The following is an 8,168-nucleotide window of genomic DNA, read 5'->3' as shown; positions in this document are numbered from 1 at the left end:
TAGGGAATTTTTAAATGTTTAATGCTGTAGTGTGTTTTTAATATTTGGTTGGGAGCCGCCCAGAGTGGCTGGGGAAACCCAGCCAGATGGGCGGGGTATAAATAATAATATATTATTGTTATTGTTACATTGCTACGTCCCCTGCTAAACCCCAAAAGCCTGAGAACTAGCCTATAATTGTTTCCTTTAAAGTTTAAAATTTGAACAACTCTCTCCCTCTTCCACTCTCTGCTGTGTTGGGGGGTGGGGGGTGGGGGAATAGCCTGGCAATCTCAAAGCTCTGTTTTGAGGAAAGAATAGTCCAATCTTTCACAGAAAAATAACTCAATCTAGGCATTTTTTATGATTACTTCAGGCTTCAAAGCAATCAACCGGTCTACTTCTAAGAGATTTCTTTTCTGTTGTCCAGAAGAGAGAAAAAAAAGAGCACTGATTCCATACTCCCCCCTCCCACATATTCTAAACCTATCCGGGATAGAAACTATTTTATAAATGTACTATTGAGGGACCTAAGTTACTGATTACAGTGCATCTTTCATTTGTTGATCAAAGCCATGATATATTAGTTGGAGGTAACCAAAAGGGCAAAAAACTGTTTTACAGTTAATGTGCTATAGAAATAAATTAATGGGCGATGAGAAATGCAGATTAGATTATTGCGCAGAATCAATTTGGTGGGGACTCTTGCTGATTTTATTAGAAGCTAGGGGAAGCCACAGTGGGGAAGAACTAAAGGGATTATTTCCAAAGCAATGAATTAAATGGGATGCACTTGCAAGTTGTTGTTCTTTACTTTTTAAGAGCAGGGTGCAAATTTTCTGATGTTCTGTGTTTCACAACCGTGAAGATTCAGGACATCTAGAAAGTATGAAACAATGAAGCTACATAAGACCACAAATTATTCCCAAAATATAAACGAGCCTATTACACATGTACCTTAAGTATGTCTACAAACTCAACGAGAGGTCCAGTTTGAGACAGACAAACTCTCATCTCCCCATCAACACAAAGAATCCTTTCTCTTTTCTGATCTTTCATATTTGTCAGAATTGAAAATCTCTGTTCACAGCAATATGTCATGGAATACTGTTGAAGAAAAGCCAATGCACTTGAAGAGCGTTGCGGCTACTTTTTCTGGTTGTATAGCCGCCGCCCACACCCCCCCCCCATATTTTTTTTATACTATACTATACTATACTGAAATGTTTGAATATTTGATTGCCCTTGAATCTTCTCACCACTGTTGTCAAAAATCTCCTGCCACACCCTTTGAGAACCAGTGAGTTAAACTATGCCACTTGCTCCCAAAGTGATGGCCATAAACTTGGATGACTTTAAAATAGGATTTGACTAATTCATGGAGGACAAGGCTGTCTTTGGCTACCTACTTTGATCTCCGTGTTCTGTCTCCACTCTTGAAGGCTTCTGAATATCAGTTGCTGGAAACCACAGGAGGGGAGAAGGCTGTTGCATTCATCCTGCTTGCTGGCTTCCCATACACCTCTAGTATGCCACTGTGAAAACAAGAGGCTGGACTATATGGGTCACTAGTCTTATCCAACAGTAGTTGCCAACCTTTCCAAATTTAGGGATTACTTTACCTTTACATATTGATCTGATTGCAGTGGATTGCTGCCTCTACCATAAAACCATTGCACATTAGCATCAGAACTTCTCTCTTTTTCCTTTAAAAAAAGGCCCTGAATGGTGAGAATGCATGTGCGTGCACACACATACCATCCTGTTCACTGTCATTGTTTCCCTAAACTGCTTCTACAGTTTTTTCCTCTTCTCCTTGTCTTAGACAATCAAGTTAGCTAACTGGCAATGTCACTGAGGTAAAACACTGATGCTTTAGATGTTGGGCAATCATTGCTGAATGCTCATGGGACTCCTCTTCAATCTATAAATGGAAAACTATGGCTTTTTGATGCTGCAGAGAATGTTCACCCAAAAAAATAGCTCCCCTATTTTGATTCAGTCCTTAATATAATGTCCCAATCCATTTCTTTTACCAAATCAAACATGGGAAATTAAGAACACCTAAAACTGGAGTCCTATACATGCTCACCTGGAAGTATGCCCTATCAAATCATTGAGATTTGCTGCAGAGTTGATGCGGATAGGATGGCACTGTAAACTGGCTTGGAAAAGACCAGTGGTATGTGCCACACCCATTTCTATTTAAAATATTGCTTAGAGACAGTGAAAAACTCTTTACATCAGAGGACAAAGTATTTTAGCTGTACAGTGCAAAGTTGGATATGTATTCATGGAAGTAAGTCTCATTATGGTTTGTTGGGCTTACTCCCAGGAAATAAGATACCAGAATACAGCTGCAATCCTTTGATATTCATGGGGGTAAGTCAAATTGAATTCATAGAGTGTAGGAATGTGCTGTTCAATGTTTGGGAGGAGGAAGAGTTTCAGTATGTTAACCATGTGCTTAAATGAAACTGTTTGTTATCCATTAAATAATTCACTGTGACCTTTCAAACCAGGTCTGGACAAGGTCAATTATAATAAAATTATTGAATGGTTTAGTGAGAACAGTGTAGGGTCAGTTCAATATGGCTCAGCTACCTGCAAAATGTGAATCTATAAAATTTCAGTCTGATTCATAGATGGGGGAATGTTCTTGGGACCCTCCAGCTATGACTATTTGCTTTTACAAAAAGTGAACACTCTTTCGCCCCAGCTACTTTGTTCCAGATGAAATCTGTTAGGAACATATTACCATCACATCAGCATACGATGCAATTACCATTTGATTTCCATTTTACAAGTTTGTTAAATGGATGCAATCATCTCTCAAATCTCTTGAAAGCATTGTTATGATGAAAGAGCACATAAGAAAAGGACCCCCATGTTTCTTTGATACATTTTTATGATATAAAATGAGAGGCAAGATCACAATTCCTTTCTCTCTCTGCTGGATAAGGGGGAAATTCCTCAACACATTTATCTGCAATGATGCACCATCTCGTAACTCCTTTGCATTCAAGAGTGGCAAATTTAAAAGTATACTGGTTTGCAGAAGCAGTATGCAGTAGACCTATAGCTTTGCCTCACTTTGGTGGGTGGTGGGGAAATGATGCAATAATTGATATCATGCAGTGATGTATACATTTACTGCACCTGCTTTATGATGATATTATTCTGTCTGAATGTTAACACAGAACTGGGCACCTCAATGAAATGAGTCAGTTGACTCAACTGGCTTATGGCCCCTCCCAAGGCCAGATATACACCACGTCCTCCCCCGCTTCCTGCTGGTCTTCCTTTGTTCTAATACCTTGCTCCTCCTCCTGCTTCTTGGAAACTCAGGTGCAGCCAAATTCCTCCTCCTCTGGAGTTGAATCCAACCCCCTCCTACCACCCGCATCCTGCTCTTTCATCTCTGTGCTGCTGCGAAAACTTACAGGCAGCATTCCAGAGAGAGAGGGGCTTATCTCACTTTGGTTGTGTCAAAGAATCAAGTTTCTGTTTTCCTCTGCCTCTTCCTCCCCCTCTGCAGATTCCTCTCTGCCGACCATGTCTCTGACAGAGTTACAAATACTTTAGAAGTAATATAAAAGGTCCTTTACTAATGAGAAAGTCAGTCCCCATGAAGCACAAGCATTATACAAAGACAATATATACTCTGCCCATCTTGTTTAACAGCTAATATTTTCCTCATTTATTTACTTAATCCTTTGTGGCATATGACCAACGGCTCAGACCCCCAGTACTTAATTCCTGCAATGAAAAGTACAGGGGTCTAATTCTGGCTGGAAGATTTCTGCTTTGGAGCTTCTTCCTCCTAATAATAGATGTTTGTGTGGTTGGTGATAGTCATTCAGCAGCAGGGGAGATTGGGGAGTGGGGGGAGTCCCAGCGTGGGCCCAACTTGGGAATGTTTTAAACATTAAGCTATTGTTTCTCTTTTAAATTCCTTTTTTCTTTAATGATTTTGTTTGTGGATTTTATTAGTGCTGGACTCTAATGAAGTTGTGAAATATTGTGGACCGAACTTTAGCATTGCTTTCATGAGTGATGCCAAAATAGCCCTTGAAGATTGTAATAATATTTGGGGTTTGAATGCTATTGATTTGATGGTAAGGATTGAGCAAATTGATGGAGGATAAGACTATATTCCACCTCCACTACCAGAGGCAATGTGCCTCCAAATGCCAGTTGCCAGGAATCAAAAGGGGGGAAAGTGACGCTCTCTCATGACTTGATTGCAGGTCTCCCACAGGCAGCTGGTCAGCCACCATGAGGTAAAGGTAAAGGACCCTTGGACGGTTAAGTCCAGTCAAAGGCAACTATGGGGTTGTGGCTCTCATCTCACTTTCAGGCTGAGGGAGCCGGTGTTTGTCCACAGACAGCTTTCTGGGTCATGACTAAACCACATGATTAAACCCCTTCTGGTGCAATGGGACAGTGTGATGAGTGCCAGAGTGCATGGAAAAACTGTTTACCTTCCTGCCGCAGCAGTACCTATTTATCTACTTGCACTGGCGTGCTTTAGAACTGCTAGATTGGCAGAAGCTGGGACAGAACAACGGGAGCTCACCCTGTCTCAAGGATTCAAACAGTCAACTTTCTGATCAGCAAGCCCAAGAGGCTTAGTGGTTTAGACCACAGCGCCACTCACATTCCTCACCCACCATGAGGACAGGATACTAGGTAGGGCAATGGTTAGGCTTTTCTTATATTCTTACCATTATTGTAGATGAGGTGGCAGAAGACTATCCATTCCCCCCTTCCTTTTAAAAAGCACAAATGCACCAACACTACAAGCAGCAACAGAACTACTATCTGAGTGCCTCTACTAACAAAAGAGGGGGGACAAGAGAGTTCAGGGACCCTCCAAGGCACAGGAGAAGATTGCATGGTGAGAGGGTCAAATCTGCAAAAATGGTCTCTGCTTCCCCTTGGCAGCGGAGGTGCCTCAAGTAGATCAAAAGAGGTTCTATGAGCTCCAGGGCACCAACCAGGCCATCTAAAGCAAACCAAAAACAGAATATAATATTTGTTATTCTGAGAGATCAGTTTGTTTTGTTTTATGAGCAAAGCAGGCTGCTAAAGATTTACAGAAAGTCTCTTTCTAGGAACCAGGTGAAGGCTGCTCCAAGGAACCACACTTCCTTCTCAGCTGCTCATGATATATTGCTGATCTGATGCCTGCATTAGTTCTAACACATGCTGAACGTAAAATCCTGTTGTCTTATAATGTCATGTACTGTACTTGCCGACACCTCACAAAACCAGCAATTCATAATGATGAAATAACAGAACCACCAATGAAAATTAATGAGATTTATAGTTACAATTATTTCCTTATAAATATTCATTACCTGTATATATTTATTATAGATGATGCAGGGTCTCCTTGTAAGATCTTAAAAGTGTGGTCGGTACCAGGAGAGGCAGTTTGCTAGGTATCTTGGTCCCAAATTCTTTAGGCTTTAGATGTCAGTAATAAAATATTGAACTTGGCTTGGTAGCAAATAGGCAGTCAATGCAGTCCTTCAAACACCCTACCAGCTGCATGTTGTACTAGATGCAGCTTCCAAACTAGGTGCTGGATAGCACCTCATACAGAGCATTACAATAGTCTGATTGTGAGGTTACCTATGCATGGACCACCATGCTACCCTTGTCCAGGAATGGCTATAATTAACCAGCCAACTGAAGTTGGTAATGGGAGTAGATTTTGCACACAATATCAATCTCCATTCCTATGGTTTCCAGCAACTGGTATTCAGAAGTATTACTGGACACAACTGTGAAGGCAGACCACAGCCATCATATCAGCTGGTACTGATAGATGATTACTCATGGATGGAGGGTAGGCAATAAAGTAGATATTTTTCACTGTATTTACCATCATGCAATATGCACAATTATGTGCTCTTATGCATGTCCAGTTGCCCTCACAATGAGACTTATGCCACTTCTGCAGCAACCATCTCCCAGCCTGTTTCGCTGGCTAGAGCTTTCCGGTAAGCAAGCATGTAAGTAAGCATTAGAAATCCCCTCTATCATAGAAGTGCCTGCTTCACTGTTAATGCTGAAACCGTGGAATCTTCAAGGTGTGTTCATAAGGACTCCAAATAGATATATATTTCTTGGTTTTTTGGCATTGCTGCCAGAAACCTATCAAGGGATCTTCTAAAATGCAGATTGGGGCAGCCAAGTGTAAGAAATAAAAAATGACAACTTGGATTTTTAGCTTTAAACTTCCTGAAAGCTTGATTCCTATTCCTATTATTCCAATGAGGATTGATTCATATTAAAATTCCAACCCATTTTAGTCTTTGTAATGAGCCTAAAATAGCTGCCAGCTTGCAGTGCTGGAATTAATGATAATTAAATGTAACACAAAATGTATTTCCATATTTTGTATTGCTCAAATGATTTCATCTCAGATGTACTCTGATTCTTTTTTAGCGATGACTACTTCTATTTAATCTCTTTTCCAATTTTAATTTGAATTTCATATTGTTCCTGACTGTTTAATGAATATTTTGGGAGATGGCCATAGTGTTGTTAATTATACCAGAGACTGAGTATAATTAATTCTTTTGGACCCAAAGTCAGTTGGTTAATCGATTTCTGATGGAACTGGAGATTAAACACAGATAGTTCACTTTTTCTTTCATTCATTTTAATTTTCTCCTCTTCAGTTCAACTATGGAAAGGCGTTGCTGGTAAATCAATTCAGGGGCACATTTTGGTCATTATCCAGGTGCTAATAAATGGATGATCCTTTCAGCTATTCACCTTCCTATCGAGCTTTCAGTGGGCAGGTGTATAGGGATTTCAAGTTTTGTTCTGCCAAACTTATTTATAATTCATATTTCAGTTATGTTTAAATGCCTGTCAACAGGAGGAACTATGCTTAAGTGCAAAATGAAAAAGTATCCGGATGTCGTTCTCCAGGAGATCTAACAAAAGCAACTTGGAAAGAGGTTGGACCGAGGCAGAAGTCAATCTTCATGTAAATGCAGAATAAATTTATGCAGCTAAATTTGATTTTTAGATAATGGCTTTAAAGGGCTTAAGTGAACACTGGCAATACATTAGTATTCTGGGCAGAGTCTGCTTCCATGTATTTTTTTTTCTGAGGCTATAAATAATGGTGTGTTTTAATTTTTGACAGCAGGAAAAGCCCCAAAGGCTCTGAGGAGATAATAAAAAAGGCTGAATGGGGAAAAAAATTAAAGCAGAACAAATGCAGAACCTTCCAGCTAGTCAATGAGAGCAACCTTGAACATTTTTCATTTACTGCTATTCAGATATGAATGGATAGCTTTAGGTTCCACTCAACAATGTCTCATTGCCCTGCCCTTTTTTCTTGCTATTGCAAAGTGACTCAACTGAAGGATTGTTTATGTTGTTTTCTAACAGCTCCAGCCTACAGAACCTAAACTGTTTAGATAGGAGTCAACAGATCTCCAGTGTCAGATGACATTGGGTGACTGACAGGTAGGTATGTTTGAACAGGTTTGGCCCAATCCAGTGGTCTGCTGGGCTCAAGATGGCAGGGTGGAAGATGGATGTGCAAGCTTCTCTATTCTTCCTTCTTCCTTCCCCAGAGCTGGATTTAGGTTTGATGAGGCCCTAAGCTACTGAAGGTAATGGGGCTCTTTATAAATCCAGCTGTCCTTTGTCAACAACCAATCGTCACTGTTTTTTGTGTTGAATATAAGATATATGGTAATTTATGGACCTAATAGGTATCTAAAGCATTTTGCACATAACAAAATATGTATTTTATCAAAATAATTGTTGAACTGAAATACAATTAAGAAGAAGTATATTAATAGTGAAATACAATTAAGAAGTAGTATATTTTTGGGCGGAGCCCAAGAGAGAGGGGCCCTAAGCTATAGGTTGTTTAGCTTATATGTAAATCCAGCACTGTCCTTCTCCACCCCCAATACATATTTTTGTATATTTTTTGTACCTCCCCATTACTCCCAATGGGAGGGAAAATAAATTTGCCAGGTCCAGGACTGCCATACTTACCTCCCTCCCCATCTGGGGACATAATGAAGGAATTGGGAAGGCTTTCAATCCCTATCCTCTTGCTCTCCACCTCTGCCATGCCCCCAGCACACACACCTTTTGCTGGAAGCACTGTTAGAGAGTACTGACAGCAGAGTGACAAAGACAGT

General features: G+C 40.3%; 1 long non-coding RNA gene across 1 annotated transcript; it reads left to right on the top strand.

Moving 5' to 3' along the window:
- Window positions 1-1,910: 1,910 nt before the first annotated feature.
- On the top strand, window positions 1,911-7,625 carry LOC308593293. The gene is made up of 3 exons (XR_014010896.1): window positions 1,911-2,161; window positions 6,878-6,988; window positions 7,399-7,625. It is a non-coding gene; the product is annotated as an uncharacterized lncRNA (long non-coding RNA).
- Window positions 7,626-8,168: the final 543 nt, after the last annotated feature.

Source organism: Podarcis bocagei (genome assembly GCF_964188305.1).
Source record: "Podarcis bocagei genome assembly, chromosome: 8".
NCBI lineage: Eukaryota > Metazoa > Chordata > Lepidosauria > Squamata > Lacertidae > Podarcis > Podarcis bocagei.
The sequence above is the reverse complement of the archived record's forward strand: the minus strand, read 5'-3'. Positions and strand labels throughout refer to the sequence as shown.